At 43.7% G+C, this 18,323-nt stretch overlaps 1 protein-coding gene across 18 annotated transcripts in view; it reads left to right on the top strand.

The window, feature by feature from the left end:
* Erc2 (ELKS/RAB6-interacting/CAST family member 2) overlaps window positions 1-18,323 on the top strand; it is an 883,982-nt gene that overhangs the window by 651,296 nt on the left and 214,363 nt on the right. The gene's annotated exons all lie outside the window — the stretch shown is intronic.

Consider the following 18,323-nt stretch of genomic DNA (forward strand, 5'->3'; position numbering starts at 1 on the left):
CATTTCTTAAACAAACACTATGCCAGGCACAGAGGCATCTTCTTGTTTAATTTATTGGAGTTCTGGCGGAAATTGAAAGATGTGATATCATCACTGGGCTCTGTTTGCAGATGGGTAGAGTGAGTCATGGTGCTGCCGAGCCAGTGCACTGGTTCAGCTGCTCTGTACGGCTTCTGTCCTCTCTTCACCCATCCCTTTCTTTCTTCCCTATGGGAATTCATTTGCATCTTCCTTACAGCCAGTCTTTGAGGTGTCTAGATTTCGATGATAGCAGGGAGTAGGGAAGGAATCAGAGCTTAACCCTATGGCAAATGTAATCGGGACTCATCTCCACTTGCTAATTGGATGAGAGTGAGCAGATCAACTTGTCTTCCTATAGAATGGGTCCATTGTTTGCTACCTGACTCACAGAGGAGTGTTATTTGAAACACTTGCTGCAGGACATGATTCCTAACAGCCATGAGGGCTCTGCAGCTGTGTGGGGTGTTGACTTAGTTCTAAAATGTGATGGTAGAGCTGCCAATTGCTTCTACAAAATGTGATGCTGTGCTTGTAGGATGATGAACCCAGCCATACTGAGCCTCTCAACAAAAGCCGAAGTCCACTTGACTGTTCTCTGACCAAGGGAGAATTTGAGTATGAGCATTTATAAATAGACCCATGTATTCTGGTTTGGAGGTGCCAGTATCATAAGTGAAGCAAAGAGAACACACATTGTTTTTTTTTTAAAAGAACCCAGATTAGTATTGTCTTTTTCCTTCTGGGAAAAGAATGTTCATCTCTCCCACCCCCGATCATATGTGTCCAGGCAGTAAGAGGTTTATTGGGCCAAGGCCTTCTGAGGCTGTTTGAGCTGATATTTGGCTTGCAGGAAGAGCCTCAAGTCCCTAAGCTTTCCAGTGATGCAACCCTTGGTGAGGCAGGGGAGCAAAGAGTTGTTGTTTTGGAGAGTGAAATGATATTGCTAAGGGTTTGTTTTTATGAAGCTGGGACACCGAAGTGTTGCCGATTCATCTTAATAGCAGATACTATGAGCAAATGTCCCAGTTGTCTCTTTGTGCTTTTGGCAAGTCTAGATACGAAATGGAGTGGAACGGACCCAGCCAAAGCCGCTAGCCCAATGTTTAGGAGTCTGAACCTTCCCTGCTTTACATACGTGGTTTAGAATTGCTTCTAGAACCATCCAAGCTGCAGGTGGACACATCGCTCTGGCCAGAGACAAAGAGGGCTCCATCATCAAGCTTTCTGTTTCTAGAACAACTTGTTTGGACTTGCAAGAAATTAACCATTCTTTACACTATGGTAGTTGGTTCCTCAAAGTCAGTTACCAGTTCTGTATCATGGGTGCTATTGCTGTGTAAAGGAACTTTCTTTTGTCACAGGAGGAGCCTTCAGCTTGTCACACACATGATAAAGATTCTCATAGGACACAATGACAACAGCTCCTGAGTCAAGACTGGAATGAGACCATGCTAAACCCAAGGCCTTAGATGTTGGAATATAAATTATGTTCAGTACTATAACATGTGCTAACTCCTATTAGATATGGATACATTCTCATGGCTTAATTTGGCATATTGAATCCATTCTTCAGATTCTCTTTGGGGACAGGAAAGGAAATACAGAACCCCATTATGATATTTCTTTTGTTTCTTTAGAATGGGACATGATTTTTTATTGTTAACTGGTGGAAACCGAAGAATCACGGCCAACTATGGCTCACGCCCATAGGAGGAAAGTATCAGGCGATGGCTGAGAATGTAGTCTTTGAAATGAACCAGAATATCTGCGTTTTGAAATTTCTTTCCACTTTAAAAAGAAGGAAAACCAAGACCATGCTGTTGAGAAAACTAATGTTCTGACCAAAAACCAAGAGTAGAGGAAGCAGAAAGCTACAGTTTCTCTGAGGATCACAACTCCATAAGCTCAGAAGTCAGCCAGGAGCAGACAGAGTGGCCTACTGACCTTGGTCTTTGCTTCTTCCAATGAAAGGGCCCAAGGCTGGCTCTAAGCCCAGCATTCCACACTCCTGAACCAGGTCATTCACTTAAGCATCACCTCAGGCACATCCTATCATTTTGTTCCTACTCCTGGTGTTGAATCCACCAAAAGAAAATCAAGTTTGGAAACAGGGTTTCCTCTTTTGGCCCCAGACAGTTGCATCCTGAAAACCACTATTGCATATTTTAAATTGCTTGGGTCGGAAGCAATTATCCCTCTCCTTTTCTTTGATCAGCATCTCATGTAGTTTGGCGATCAGTCACCCTTAATGCACTGGAATCTATTGAACTGGATGGCTCTGTCTGGGCTTGGCGGTTACTGAACCACTTGGATTATAGGAGCACAATTATTTGAATGGGATCGTTGTATTCATAATTATAATTTACCCTTTGTTTCAGCAGAGCTCCTTGGTAGATTTTATGAGTTAGGGATCCTCTTGGGTGAATATACAAAGAGGAAGCAGGTGTTTCTTCATGCCTGGTTGTCAGGAGAGCAGTCACATAGGACTTTGTATCTGTACCTGCTCTTTGGCTTCTGAGAACAGAATCCCAAAGTATCCTCCTATCTCCATATGAAAATGGGACTTAGCAAAGACAAAAACAGTTTGTGTGCACTATAGGCAGACTCAAATTATTTTTGAAGGTTCCCCGGAACCAAGGTAAGATTTAAAACAAAACAAAACAAAACAACAAACAAACAAACCATTCATCATCTTTTAGCCTGCTGATTGATTTGTGGAACATGATCCTCACCTAGAAACGTCTGAAGTAGAGTCTTGGTTCTCGGTTGCATTTTTAGCCAGTTATTGTACTTTCTTTAAAGTCAATCTCAAAGAAAGCAAAGGACAGCAGAAGTTTCATTTTGGTAGAATATAACATTCTTTTGAAATGTTGGTGGCATGCTAGGATGGCAGCCCTTTCACACTGGGTGAAACGCAAAAGAATTAAAATGATTCTAGAACGAAGCAAACAGAAATCACCATGCATTTACTCGGGGCAGAGTTGGTACAAAATCATGCCAGTCTTCAGACCCACAGTCTTTATGATGAAGAAAGCTTTACACCCTCTGAGAGGCATTCCCGGGGAAGGAAGTATGAGAATCTGAGCGGGAGATGGGGTGGGGGAGCACAGTGGTTTTGAGCTTAGGTTCTCAGGGCTTCTACATGGTGCCTCACTTATAGACATAAAGAACAGCTGCAGTCAGAACTGAATCAAAGTTCAGTGACTTCTGCTTGGCCGCACACCCACCAGAGAAGCTCAGGACTTCTGATTCCACTTCTAGATCTCTTAATCACCAGGATACTCCAAGTTACAGCAATTTCCTTAAAACAGAGCACATCTTGAGCCCAGCTATGGAAGAGCCTGGTTTTGCGGAGAGGGCTATTCCTGGTCAGAGAAGCCTCAGAGTCGAGCTGATTCTGTATATGCTTGCAATTAGAGACAGACCAACTTCGGGAGAGTTTCTATGGAGGAAGCTGGAAAGAGCTAGGTGGTTTAGAGAGAAAGGGGTTGGCCCTGCCCAGCAACTGAGCCACTTCTAGCTGATGCACAGGACAATAGGGAATCTCTCTGCTCTCTCAAGCAAGTGTGATGTGAAAACTGTCAGCACAGAGCAAGCTTGGAACCAGAATTTTCAACTAATGATAAAATGTCTCCTGAGATAGGAGGGTCATTTCAGCTCATGAGAGCTTGCTGAGTCTTAAGACACCGCCCAGGGCATGTCCTCATCATGTATAAACTTTATAGAAGTCAGTTGGGTATGGCTTGGCTCTTTCGTTAAGGCATCTCCACCCAGCCACCCCAAGAATAAAATAATAGCTTCCTTTCGTTATGCGGTTGTAAGATGTGGGTATCTGAAGGATTTTCCTCTGTAGCACAAATGTCAAATAAAGTGTTCTATAAAGTCTGAGAGTCACACAGAACCTTGGTCCATTAACCTTAAAATGCCGGAGAACTAAAGACCTAGTTTATTAACAGTTTCCAACTCCCGTCTGCTCCTGAAGAGTCATTATGGTACATTATTCCTTAATGGAACTTTTTTCCAAAAATAGTAAAGGGGAGACCCCAATGTACCACTTGATTTTGTGTGTTCTCTCTTTGTTGTTGTTTTGTAGTATAATGTCCCCAGGCACATGCTGCTTCTGAGCTGTAATTACACTTTTAACCCAGCCCTTTATGTCTGGGTCCTTAATGCCCAAGCTCCTATATAATTACCATGTTGACTGTGTGGGAATGAGACAAATATTTCTTGCATGACTTTACCCTATGCATTTCTATAGTGCTGTCCTCGGGAACTTCCTGAGTTTGGAGCTGTTGTACTCTCAACTTGCAAAGACCCAGCAAAGAGAGATTCCTAATCTCTGGCCCACAGTGCTGAATTCAGATGGACAACAGTGACTTGATCCAGCTGAGGTCCCCTGAGCTCTTAGGGGAGGATTTGAATTTGGCACTGGAACCTTGGTTCAGAGCCTGACATGGACGTGGGGACATTTCCTTTTCTAGCCAGCTGTGTTCATATCTCCAATCATGCCTCTCCTTACAGTTTTGAAGTATGAATTCTTTAGTATTTGAAAGGGGCCAGATTTCTAACTGAGACCTCCTGGAGGAAGTCGCTGTATTTTACTAAACTAGAAAAACACTTGTGATGCTGGTTGCTAAGAAACGTCAGAATTTGGAGGTGGGTGGGGGAAGGAGAAAAGGGTAGGACGGTGGCCAGTTAGTCAGGGGCTAGTTAGGAGGCTCCATTTGACTCTGGATTGTCTTAGATCACTAAAACAGAAGATACCAGAAGCCTGAGTCCCTGAAAGTTAAGCTTCTCCATCTCTCCCCAAAATCTAAATCCTGAAATGTTTACCATAGCATTTCATAATTCAAGAGACGGTCTTTGTCTCTTCATTGTTTTATGTATGGTATGAACAAATCATTGTGATTTTATGTATCATTTCTTGACATGCATTAAATACTCACATCTTAAAAGAGAGAATAAAGGACAAAACATAATCTTGAACTCTAAGTACCTGGCAGTGATCATCAGTGTTCTCTCCTCATACTGTGGATCCTTGTCCTATGTGGCTGAAAAATTCACATCTACACTTGACGTTGTGTGATATGAGCAGCTTACTTTATAACCCAGGTTTATTTTCTTCCTATTGAACTCTAGGCTATGTTTTCCATCTCGGAGGGTTGATAAGTATTCCATTACAGCGATAATGAGTGTTCAATCATTTGTTAAAACAAATTCTGAGCAAGTAACACTGAAACCTCTCTCTGATTGACACTGTGACACCCCTTTGTCTACTGTCCCTGCCCTGAGTACCTGTCCAGCTTTTTCTCCATAAGGAGACTGTTGGAGCACACACACACACACACACACACACACACACACACACACACACCCCACACACATACACACACCACACACACACATACACACACACACCACACCACACACCCACACACACACACACAACACACCACACCGCACACACACACACACCACACACACACACAAAACACACACACACACACACACACACACACACACTCCACCACACACACCAAACACACACAAACACACACAAAACACACACACACAAAACACACAAAATAACACCCCACACACAAACACAAACACACACACACCACACATACCCACACCAACCCCACCTCCACCCACCACACCACAACACACACACACACACACACACACACACACACACACACACACACACACACACACACACACACACTCTCCTGGTGTCCATAGTTTGAATATAAATTAACAACCCAAATAGCCATTGAGAACATTTGTACCAGTTCACAGTTCTGCCAGTGATAGATTAAATTCATTTCCACATATATTTTTGTCTAAATTGAACTGTTCCCAGAAATTGACCTCTAAATATCTCAGACAATTGTCACTTTTATACAGTAATGTAGATCCAATTTTGAACCATGTCCAAGTTATTAAATTGATAACTTATGAAACTTGGAATAAAAGTGTCCATCACTTAGATGCCAATTTTCTCTATGATAGATAAGGGAATGATCACTTTGTTTTTCTGATAAGTTCAATAAGGACTGGCATAGACACAGGGTGCCAGGATTTCATCTAGACAAGCTCATATGGTCTTTCTTTTCTCTTAACTATTTGGAGAAAGAAGGACTGAGGGATGGATTTATAGTGACTGAAAAGTTTACCTTTGGAAGATTAGCTGAGGAATACTGTCACCTCTACAGAGATGATCAGAAGGGCTGGCAGTGACTTCCCAGATTGCACATAGGATTAATTATATCTGGCCTTTGAAAACTTGGCTTTTCAAAATGGGATTCCTCAAAATTGTAGAGGTTAGTGAAGCAATATCAGATATAATCACAGTTGAGAAACACACCAGCCGGTGGAACTATACACCCAAATCTAGTTGAGATGAGTGCAAGCAAAGTACTTAGTTAAAAACATAGTTTATACTTACTATTAAAATTCCTATGTGAATGTGTGTGTGTTCTTGTGTGTTCTTGTGTGTATGAGTGTGGGCGCGCGTGTGTGTGTGTGTGTGTGTGTGTGAGAGAGAGAGAGAGAGAGAGAGAGAGAGAGAGAGAGAGAGAGAGAGAGAGAGAGAGAGAGACAGGGAACTGGCAGTCAGAATAAAAGCTTAGTGAACTATACTTAGTGAGTATTTAGCATTGCACAACAGATGCTTAAAAAAACATAACCTCTGGATCTTACTAGTATATTAACTGTCTTTAAGTAGTGCTCACTGAGGACATGTGTACAGACTCAGGTTCAGACTGTATTCTAGGAATTATTTCTTAAGATGAGTTCCTCTGACCTAATAGTGACCTTGTATGTGTTAGAGTACACACAGTACTAACGGAGAGGGTGTGGCTAGTGGAGAGGGCTACAAGCGATGAGGTTAGGGCAGCGGTACATAAAACAACTGTGTTCAAACATCCAAAGATATATATAGATATATATATATATATATATATATATGACTTATATATATAAGACTTATATATATATATCCATATATATGACTTATATATATAAGACATATATATATATATATATATATATATATATATATATATATATGGTCTTCCCCTAAACTGATAAGGGCAGGAGTGGGGCAGCTGCTTTCAAATGAAGCTACAAAATTCCAGGTAAGTAAGTGCAAGACCAGGAGACATCATGTTTAAATTGTTTAATCATTGTCTCCTGAGGTGCTTAGTTTCCCATCGCTATGGAAATGTGTAAGGACTAGGTCACCATCCGGGGGCCATTACAAATAGAAATCTCACCTGGAGGAAAGTTAGTGCTGTGTTCCTTTCCCCAGGACATATATAGTGGGTGGCTTTATATGCACAAGACCTCCCCATGGGTGAACTAGGCTTTGTTGGAACTCAAAGGTCTTTTATAGAGAAGTTTTATCTTGACTAATGAAGCCATCACTCCTAATAGTTTGGATAACCACCACCTATCCTGGTGGTTGATGAAGGAAAAGGAGATTGGCTACACCCTGCTTACCAGTTGGGTGATGCCTTCCTGATCTTGTCCCTCCCAAGTGAGCCTGTCAGATACTAGTGTATCCCAGTAACGAGAGCTTTGCCACCTCAGAACCTCCATCCCTTGTGTGCCCCCAAATGCCTCTCCTTCCAGCCCTTTGCTCTCTTACTTCTGCTCTGTTCTTTCTGAACTCAGCCCTACAGATGTCTTTAACAAGTACAATTCCTCTCATTAGAAAGTAAGAAAGCCTCTTCCAAGTGACCCAAAAGTGAAAAAGAACATGAGAAGGAATCTTCTAGCTAATGAAATAGTAATGGCCACCACATGAATCAGGAGCTTCTCAGCTTAAGTTATATTAGGGAAACGTAGCTGCGGGACACTTGCTCGCCTACAAGATGATCGAAGATGAAAGGGTTTGAAGAACGCTCATGTAAGCACAGTCCGGGGAAAGAGGTATAGCCTGGATGTTGAATTTGGTGATATCTTTCCAAGTTTAAAATGTTTATATTCTATTCCGGGGATATCACTTGAATCTCTCTTTTCCTAACGCATTATGAAAACAGCTGTGGTATGTTGAAGCATCCATCCTTGTTGAGAACAAACTCATGTCAGAAGGCAGGCTGTTCCCTTGGCAAAGTATTCTTTAAAGCGTTACTGGCAAAAGGAAAGCTGAAAAATCACCCAAATGTCCACAAGTGAGAGATTCTGTCGGTGTTTACTGTATATCCACTGTAAAGCAGCCAACGGCGTAGGGCTTTTGAGTAATCTCTTTAATTAAAATTAATTTTGCTGGCCTTTTTCCACAGTCTCCATACTGATGCATCAAGATGGGACTAGCAAGATATAGTGGACATTTGCTTTAATCAATTGTTGGATCAGTTTATAATGTGTATGGTATAAAATGTGTGTGCACATGTGTGTGGGCGTACATGCATGCAGAGGCCAGGAGACGCTGTCAGGTGCCCTGCTATATAGCTCTGTGCCTTATATTCTTGAGACAATTCCTCTTACCGAACCAAAGCTCTCTGTTCTCAGTTAGGCTGGCTGGTCAGCAGGCCCCCCAGGATCCTCTTGTTTCTGTCTCCCTGTGCTGGTGTTACAGGTGCACACAAGCTGTGCCTGGCACACATGGCTGCTGGACTCTGAATTTGGATCGTCCAGCTTATCTAGCAAGTGAGCCATCTCTGAAATAAGTTTTTTCCTTGATACTTTATTTTACAGGGCGTGGATGTGTCTGCTTACTTGCATTATCGAAACATTTCTAGAAACATTACTAAGAAACCTGAGTATCAGAAGTATCGGGATATCAGTGTTTTCTCTCTTTTAATCAGCTTCTGATCTTGCTTAGTTTTATTACTTGCCTATGTGACTTGCATAGTATAAAAATTTATGGGTATTAACAAAAGAAGACAATTATAAAACTAAATCAAGAATGCACTTAGAGAACTAAGCCTCCTAAATCAATGGAAAAGGAAAATTCTTTAACCTGCTTGTAGTCACCCAAATTAAAGTGAATGGATGTTTAATTCTGTCCAGACTGTGGGGATGGGATCAGAATTCATAGTAAATGCTCAGGACATACTGCTGTGTCCTCGGGTGGGCCGATGGTATTACAGGTTTTAGGCGGGGTGAACTCCTCCCTACTTGGAGAACAGTAGGAGAACAGACAGAAACTGTGCACAGCTAACAGAGAAGAGTCCTTGGCTTAGTCCTGATTTTGTTAGTGATGAATTTCTTCACCATCTGGAAGCCTCAGCCCCTCCTCTAAGTGAACCTAGAGTTTCTCACTAAAACAAAATGTAGCCAAGCACTAAAGTTAATGACCCTCTATTCTAGGAAGCCCTTGGTGGTAGAAAGGATTTGAGAACTTAAAATGCTATAGAATCTTCAAGAAGACCATTCCCACATTTCACTCAGGTTTCCCTAGATCTGTGAGCATACATGTATCACGTATGTACTTGAATCTCTATTTTTGTGTGGGTCCAAGCTTTGAGCTTGGGCTATATCATTTGCAGGGCTATAGAAAGCCAGAATTGAGGAGGAGGGTTAAAAGGTAACTAAGAGAACATTTTTTAAGGTACCCATTTGATGGATGTAATCTGATATGCTAATAAGGAAAGTGACCATGATGGGGGGTCGGGGGATTGGCCTTCCATTTCACCTTTTTAATTGGATTTCTGTCAAAGTCATGGGCCTAGGGTTGGCCTCTAGTTTGGAGTGGTAAGAAACAGAGGAGGAGATGTGAGGTTACAGAGGAGACAGCATGTTTGTGTCCTAGAGGAATACGTCAGCTAGGAGAAGCCTCTGAGACCTGCAAGTGATGATCTGTCTCGTTTGATCTTCTGTGAGGGGCTGTGAAGATCCATCCTGAGTGGAGTAAGGGACTGAGACTCTCCCTCCACCTAGGACTAAATCAGTCCTGGTCAGCGTGGGTCTGTAGTGTGCCATATAAAGCCACCAAGGATATCCCAGTTCAAACAGAAAGAAGGAACTCCTAGCCAGCTAGCCACCATGGGAAGATAAATGCCTCAGGGGAGGCTTTAGAGATTCGGTGTTTGGGACAGTTGCTGTGAACTCTCTCTTCCCATTTGTTTTCTGACTGATTGGAAAATGGATGTTTGCATTTCTTGTTCTCATCTTACCCAAGTTGGAGACCAGCTGGGAGAGATTTGTTCCTTGTCCAAGGCGCTGGCAATGCTTGTCTCCCTCCAAGTCAGTCCTCCCCTTCCTCCTCCCCCCTCCTTCCTCTCTCTCTCCTGGCTTCCTGGTTCTCTTGGCTCCGCCAAACTGCACCCCAGCCCCCATCTCGTCAGCCCCTCTCCCTGGCTCAGACTACACTCCTACTACACGTGTGCCCTGCCTTGCTCACAGTGTCCTCCCCCTGGTGTTGCCATTACTTGGTTCTGAGGGGTTGAAGTGCAGAGTTGGTCCTAGCTTTTGCCTTTCCGCCCCAGCCACTTTCAGAACTGGGAGCAGATCCGGATGGCGTCTCCCTGTTCGACACAAGCATTGGAGCCTCTGTGGAAGTGTGTCCTCTGACACAGAGCAGCGGTTGGTTCTTTCGGAAACGTTCATGGTCCCTGGTCTGCTATGAATGTCTAGTCTCTACCCTCAGTAACCCAGACCGTGCAGCTGCTTCACTCTTTCATTCCGATAATAGATTTCCAAGTATCCATCATCTTGAGGACCCCGTTCTCTGTATCTTCAGAGCACAAGGCAGGACTTTCTTTAGATGATTTCTCAGAGGTGGGCGCTATAATTTAAAGTAGTGAGTTTTAAAGTAAATATGTAACCATTAGAGGGCCCTGTCCTCTCTGTGACTCTTCTGTTAAGTCTCCGTGGGCTCCTGTTCCTTTCTCTAGATCTCCCTCATCTATCTCCTTTATCTAAGAATATCGGGTCTCTTCCTAAGCTGTGGCTGATCACTCGGCCTCTGAGCTCCTATCATTGCTTGTCTGGTGACCTGGCCACTTCCGCTGTGCCAGGCCCAAAGGGCATTCTTTGGCTTTCATCTCTGGGTAGAGATGATCTGCTGGGGCGGATCTCAGCCAGTGAGGGCAAATATTTGTTGGGCTTATGCACTATATGAAGAGCTCAGCCTTCCTCATCACCACACATTTAATCTAAATCATAAAACGTACACACACCAGAATCATTTTCTTCCTTCTTCTTTCCTCTTACCACCTCTCCTCTCCCCTTCCCCCATCCCTCATCTGATTCCTTGATTTTCCCTTCCTCCCTTGGTGGCTTTTGTGCCCTCTTTCTTCCTCCTCCTCCTCTCCCTCTCCCGTCTTCCCTCCATCCATCTGTTTATCTTTCATTCTCTCTCTCCTCCTGTCCTCCTTTCCAACTATTTTTTTTTTAATCTTCAGGGTTTTTTTTTTTTTTTAATGATATTTGATCTCCCATTCTGCTTTGTAGAGAAGCTCAAAACAGACCATGCCCAGAACCCCTCGCAGTTTGGTGGAAGCATCCCCGGTTTTTCTGAGACCCTCTATTGACTCTCTGGGTTGAAACAGTTTAGATTCCACATAAAATATGTGTTGTTTACCCAGGCTCTCCAGGCTCTGCATACTGTTACAGTCCTTGAGGAGCTTGTCAGTGACAAGTAAGATAAATGAATGAAGAGGACTTTACAAGTGTTTAAAAGCTAAGTATAGCATGTGCTGCCCACTACTTAATTCGACAGACCTGCGCTCAGCCTGGTGGCTTGATGGTGGAAACTTCTAGGGCCTCCCCCTCCCCCACACTCCACTGCAGGGACCAGTGCTCAGGATGCTAGGAATTCCTTGGTAGTCTGCAGTTGTTAGCACTTTAAGTTAGCCAGATCCAACCCTCTGGTGCTGGGTTGAAGCATTGAGGGGCAGTATGGATTGTAGAGGGTGACTTGTGCGTTTATACCAGAGCTTGTGAGCAACACACACTCCTTTGAACCTTGAGGGCTGCAGAGGATGACTTGTGAGTTTACAGTAGGGTTAGTCAGCAGCACAACACTCCTTTGAACCTCAGTGGAGACTTTGTGGATTTCATCCTTCTCACCAGGAACTTTAAACTCCTGTGAGTTGCTTCTCTTTTATGCTCTGACTGGAGTCTCTCCAGAGGCCTAGATCACTTCCAGACCAAACTTAATTTTTTTCCCCCTTTTTATGAGGGGAGCCAATTCACAAAGGTTCAAGCAGTAGGGCACAAGGATCCCATAAGAATGCCACAGACCCCTGTTAGGTCAGCCTGAGTCTCTCTGCCTCTGTTTCTTCCTCAGGTAAACCAGGATAAGAAACGCTTCTATGGGCTAGTAGTCAGTAATACACATTGTCACGAGGTCACATTGTCCTTATTAAAGTAGCCCCTCCACCCCAGCCTGGGTCACAGGGCTGCTGTGCCATGGGACTAAGATGACATAGGACAGTGCCGTTTTCTGACACGGCAAGGGCCACGTAAGCAAAGTGATGAGTGTTGACTTTAGTGTGCGGCTCCCTCTTAAAGTGCCCATGCTCTCCCTAACACCGTTGGGGAACACACCCTCCATACTATGGACAGAGTATAGGGTTCTCTCTGGTAATCACCTCCATCCTCAGGAAGCAGTGCAACAGGTAGCAGCGGGACAGATATGATGTTGGCTCGCATCCTTACCAAGACCTTTCAGAGAATTCCCCAGCCTCCTAAGAGGGCATTGGATGGCTGTTTGAGTAGATAATCTTCCTCTTACAACTCTAGCAAGAGAGAAAGACAAAAAAGAAAGAAGGGAAAACAGCCAAATACAAATACTGCTCTCTAAAGAAACCAGCAGAGTTGTTAGCACCTGTCTGCGATGCTCGCTCTGTGCTCAAGGCCTCATTTCCATGCTCACTCAATCCCTTAGAGGCAGGAACCTCATGGAACTGGTTCACTGAGGGACTCACAGTGAATATCTGGTCGAAACAAGTTGCCTGCGTGCAGAGCAGACACTGCTTCTCCAGAGAATACAGCAGCTCTATCGTTCAAGACAGTGAGAAGCCTGCGGGATCTGTAGGAAGGAGACAAGCTCTGGGGTATATTAATCCTATACAAAAGGAAGGCTTGAGCTTGGGGAGGATCTAGTGAGACTTTATCTGGGATTTCTGAAAATTTCTGATAGAATTTGCTGCATGTCTTGGGAATTGATAACAGAAGCATGATAGCGGAATGTGGAAGTGAAAGTGGGAGGGAGAGAGGGTCAGCCAACACTCATGAACAGACGCCAAGACCCTGGCCCATTTCCTTAAAGATGTCACAGTTTGACATACACATACAGCTTTGGTTCTATCCTAAACTCCTCCCATTATACCCCAAACGGATAGGTTCTTCTGAGAGAGCATGTGAGTGGTTCATTAAGATAGGCTTTTTCCACCTTTAATAAAGGAATAGAGAAAGAGCATCCACATAGCATATCTTAAGTGGCATTCCTTGTTCAAGGTCAGGAGAAGATGAGAGCGCCATCGCACCTGGCTATCTTGGTCTCCTTCTATACTCATAGCCAGGCCAACTTTCAACTCCTAGCTGCAAAGGAACCTGACATAGTGAGTCTGCCTTCAGTTGTGGGTGAAATCTCTCCTGCCTCTGGTTATCTAGTTAAACCTCCCCCTTCCCTCCCATTTCTCTTCTCACGTGTTTATAGCTACACATTGTCATTCAGCTATGGCATCCTCTCCTAGTCCACCAAGGATTTTTATCTCCTTGAAAGCTCCTGGAGTAAAGTGTTCAGAAATGTTAGAGGAGGTACAGTATCGAGTGCCTTCGCACACACGACATTCAATGATTTTAGTTAATGAATCAAGTTTCAGTTTTCCAGGTTGACTTTTGGCACTGGTAAAAAGCCTTCCAAAGTCCCCTGCTCTTTCAAAGGCTAGGGGACAATAGGAAAATGCATATCAGAAGATGTAGGTATTCCTTATTAATGATGAAATAATTGGACAGGTAGGCTCTCGGCCCACTTTACTGAGACACAGAACATTCCTTAAAGAAAAACGAGTTTATATGGCTAGTAGCTCAAGAGCTGTCCATTTATCCCTCTCTATCCAATCTCAAGAAAGACAGTACAACAACAACAACAACAATAACAACAACAACAACAACAAAACATACCCATCAGGGAGAGTGTAAATGCTAAATACTCCACTGGGTCATCACAGTCTTCCACTGCATACTTTACCTCATCTGTCCCAAAAAATCTCTGTTGTCCTCATTCACACACACATCCATTGCCATAGATAGACCACATTTGCTAGGTAACCTGTGTCGTCCTCCTTCACATGTATATTCACTTACATGGATGGCTCTTCAGTATGGGGAATACAAGGATGAACCAGACAAAGTACTTCCTTCAAGAGATCTTACCACAGAGTAGAAGAAGCCAAGCCAACATACAGTTACCTGCCATTCTTTGCGGGTAAGCACTGTGATGGGCAGGAGGCTGGAAACTGCTGAAGGATTCTGGGAGAGACTTTAGATAGAACACATGGTTCCTTGTGATGTGGGCTTCTGGAAGATATATCTAGAGGTGATGACATCGAAGCTAAGAGCATAAGAACTCAAGGGTATAGCTCACTTAAAGGGGCAGAGGATGAAGGACAGGGCTGGAACAGAGAACAGTGCTTCCAAAAGTGGAAGAGACGGGAAAGAGAACAGAGGTTAGAAAGGTCGCTTAACAAGAAAAGCATGTTGAAAATCAAAGATCTTGTCCTGAGAGCCATGGGAGTCTCTGGGGAAATTAAATTCAGAGGGTACTCGGGACCTTATGTCTCACTGGCTGAAGGACACATTCTTGTGGTAGGCAAGCAGGTATGAGGCATTGGCCCTAAAGAAACAAACAGATTCTAGAAGGAAGAAGGAACAGAGTGTGCAGTCATGTCTCAGCAGTGATGCCGCAGTGTGTAGCAAAGAGAGTTTGACATGGTGACCAGAGATGGGTGTTTCAGGTTGAGAGAAATGTCATGGGGGAGGGGAAAATGGGTCCCGGTGAATCACTAAACGAGTCCCCATGTTTTAAGTGCTGTACTGTGGAAAGGCTGTACATCTCCAACTTCCCATGAGCTCTTCTGAATGTCCAGTTAGGTCCACTCAGAAGAACTGCATGTGATGGGCTTTTCGTGTATCCTTTGGTTATAGGGACAAGAGCCATCCCAACGGAGCCATTGTTGAACCTGTGTGGAATTTGAGCAACTAGCATCCTTGTTTGAATCCCTGTGGAAGTTTTCCACAGGCTTTCTTTTCTTGCCCATTAAGGAGTCTTAGTTACTGTTTCTTATCGTCCCAGGATGTTCTTTGTGTGGTAGAAAAACAATGTAACTGGGCAAGGATCAGAGTGAGCAGTGAGGATTGCAAGGACGGGCTGTGAGAAGAGGTCCATTTTCCATTTACATTAAAGGAGCCAGATTGCTTAGTTGTTTTATGGGACATAACATGATCACCCAGGCTGCAAGAAATTGGCCACAGTTTAAGAGATATGTTACCAGCAAGATAAATAAAAACAGTCTGAAGTATCAGACCAAACTCAAGTGTTCACCTCTGTTTCACACCCTTCTCTCCTCCCAGACTAATCAAAAGACGCCCCTTCCGCTCACAATTGCTCTGTGTACATTTCTCCCAGATCTGGTATTCATATGAACAATGTGGTTTATTTATATTTCAGCACCAAATTGGAAAGATGACATCATTCATTTACAGTCCCCATCCCATGACATGCCTACTCTCCAACACCTCATTTCGGCAGACACATTTAGGACTGCATAGAGCATCTTGTTTAGCTTGTGCATTCTTTTATGGGACGCAGTTCAAAGGTAGGGGCTTGAGCATTGTTGCTGGTAAGAAAATGACCTCATAAAGTCGCAGGGGCTCCCTTGCAGGAGAAAGGCATCACAGTGTTTACAATAGCAGTGATATTATTTGTCCGTTTATTCATTTAGCCTCCATCACTCACTCTTGGGCTTGCCCCTTCCTCTGCCACTACCACGGGCCTCATAGCTCATTTCACACACACCCCCAATTCTATTTGGAAGAAAGCATTCCAGATTTATTAATCCATGAGTTCAAAAGTACAGTCCCCTGTGGCAAGACTGGGATTTTAGGTGTGAACACTGAACTTCAGCATCTCGTGTCTGATGGCAGGGGGACTAAGGAGGATCTTATCCACAGGGCTCTACTTCCCTGCTGTTTCTCGAAGGCCTGACTTGTCCATTGGGTCTTCTGATGCATTAAGTAGACATGAAGAATGGAAATGCTAGCAGCTGCCAAAGTTTGCCTGAGCCTTTTTTTTTTTAATTTAGTTTTTAAGCGGGTCTTTTTAATATTTTTATTATTTTATCATATACATGCATTTTTATGCTCACTTTGGGACCTTTCAAATATTGTACACATTTGAGAAGATGGAATGAATAAATCACGAGGCATCCTTTGGCAGGTAGAGCTGGAACATGAGGTGTTTCCAAAACTTTACAGACCCTGAGTACTTATGGGATAGCTATTTCTACCTGTTCAGCTGTTTGCTGTCTTACCAGCAGCCAAACAAGAAAGGGGGCTTAGAGATTAAAATGAGAAGACCCAGAAATGTCTGTGCCATTTGTCAAGAAATGGCTCTTGGGCTGAAGTCCATGCCTTCCTTTACTGCTGTAAAGTGGCGATAGTGATTTTTCCTCCTAGGAAATCTTGGAGAATACAGTTGTACATGAGAAACACTGTGAGCATGCACTGCTTTTGGTCCATACAGCTCTTTATTATTAAATAGTTATTTTGCACAATAAAATTCTGACTGGAATCTCCGATGGCCTCCAACTTCGGGCTCTGAGAGTACCGATGGATCATTGTCATCATGAACCACCAGTGCGACCGCTATGCAACCTACATTATGTCCTCAACTCTCGGTGACCTTTTCTACTGAAGAAAGACATGCAGTCCCTGTCCCGAATAGCAGCGCCCTTTGCCCTTCCAGTCACTGCAGCAGTGTTAGCTTGCTGTCTGCTTCTGTGGCCTGAGCACCAAGGATGCACATAAGGAAAGAGAGGAGGCGTAGCTCCATGGTAGAAAATATGCCTTAGTGTTTACAGTGCCCTGGGTTCAATCCCCAGCACTGCTAAATGGAAAGATGATAGATAGATAGATGATAGATAGATAGATAGATAGATAGATAGATAGATAGATAGATAGATGAGGTAGATAGATAGATAGATAGATAGATAGATAGACAGACAAGATAGATAGATGAGATAGATGGATGATAGATGACAAGATAGATAGATAGATAGATGAGATAGATAGAGATGATGAATAGATGATAGATAGATAGATAGATAGATAGATAGATGATAGATGATAGATGAGGATAGATAGATAGATAGATAGATAGATAGATAGATAGATAGATAGATGGATGGATGGATGGATGGATGGATGGATGGATGGATGGATGGGTGGGTGGATTAGTGGATACATGGATGGGTGGGTGGATGGGTGGGTGGATGGATGGATGGATGGATGGATGGATGGATGGATGGATGGATGGATGGATAGATAGATGGATGGATGGGAGAGACAGTCAGACAGACAAGAGTAGGCTCCTAGAGAAAGTGCTATGAGGCTCAGGAATTAGGATACAGAGGGGGGAAGGGGAGGAATTGCAGGCAAAGGACCCAGCATACAAAAAGGAGAACATTCTTATGGGGGAAAAAATGGCGACAATAATGGTAGTAAAGGCATTTGATTGACCCTTGCTCCTCAGTTATCCCTGGAAGAATCACACCCATTTTAGAGGTAAGGATATTGAGGGCTGGAAAGTACAACCTATAAAGTTAGGTGGAGCAACACTTGAATCTAGGCGGTCCTATCCTTAAACTCAACCTTTCTGACTCTCCGGGCTAGCTAACTTCTTTTCAGAGGGCCTTGGGCATTGTTTCTGTCGTTGTTAAGTTGGCTTGGTTCAACCAGTTCTTCTGTACCCTGTTTCTTGCCCCCTGGCTCTCAGTATTAAACTGTGACACCGAGACTCCCCTAGGATGGACACCACACCATTGGAGCAGTCAGCTTGGTTTCCACTGACATTGCACTAATTCTTTCAAAGAACAATGGCAGCTAAAATATGTGTAGACACCCTTTCCTGAGAAGCCACCACTGTAGCAGCAAACTTGTCTCCATCAGTGCTCCTGCATTTGGCAGTTTTGGCATGCACTTTCCTGCCTTGTCCTGTGAGGGCATTGTTTGTTATTCTGTGTCTCCAGATATCCCTCTCCCAGCACTCCTTCCAGGGCCTCCTGGGGGCCTTCTCTAGAGTGTAGGATGTGACTATGGGCATCTTGTAAGTCCATCCTGGA

The sequence above is a fragment of the Rattus rattus genome, chromosome 13 (assembly GCF_011064425.1).
Source record: "Rattus rattus isolate New Zealand chromosome 13, Rrattus_CSIRO_v1, whole genome shotgun sequence".
NCBI lineage: Eukaryota > Metazoa > Chordata > Mammalia > Rodentia > Muridae > Rattus > Rattus rattus.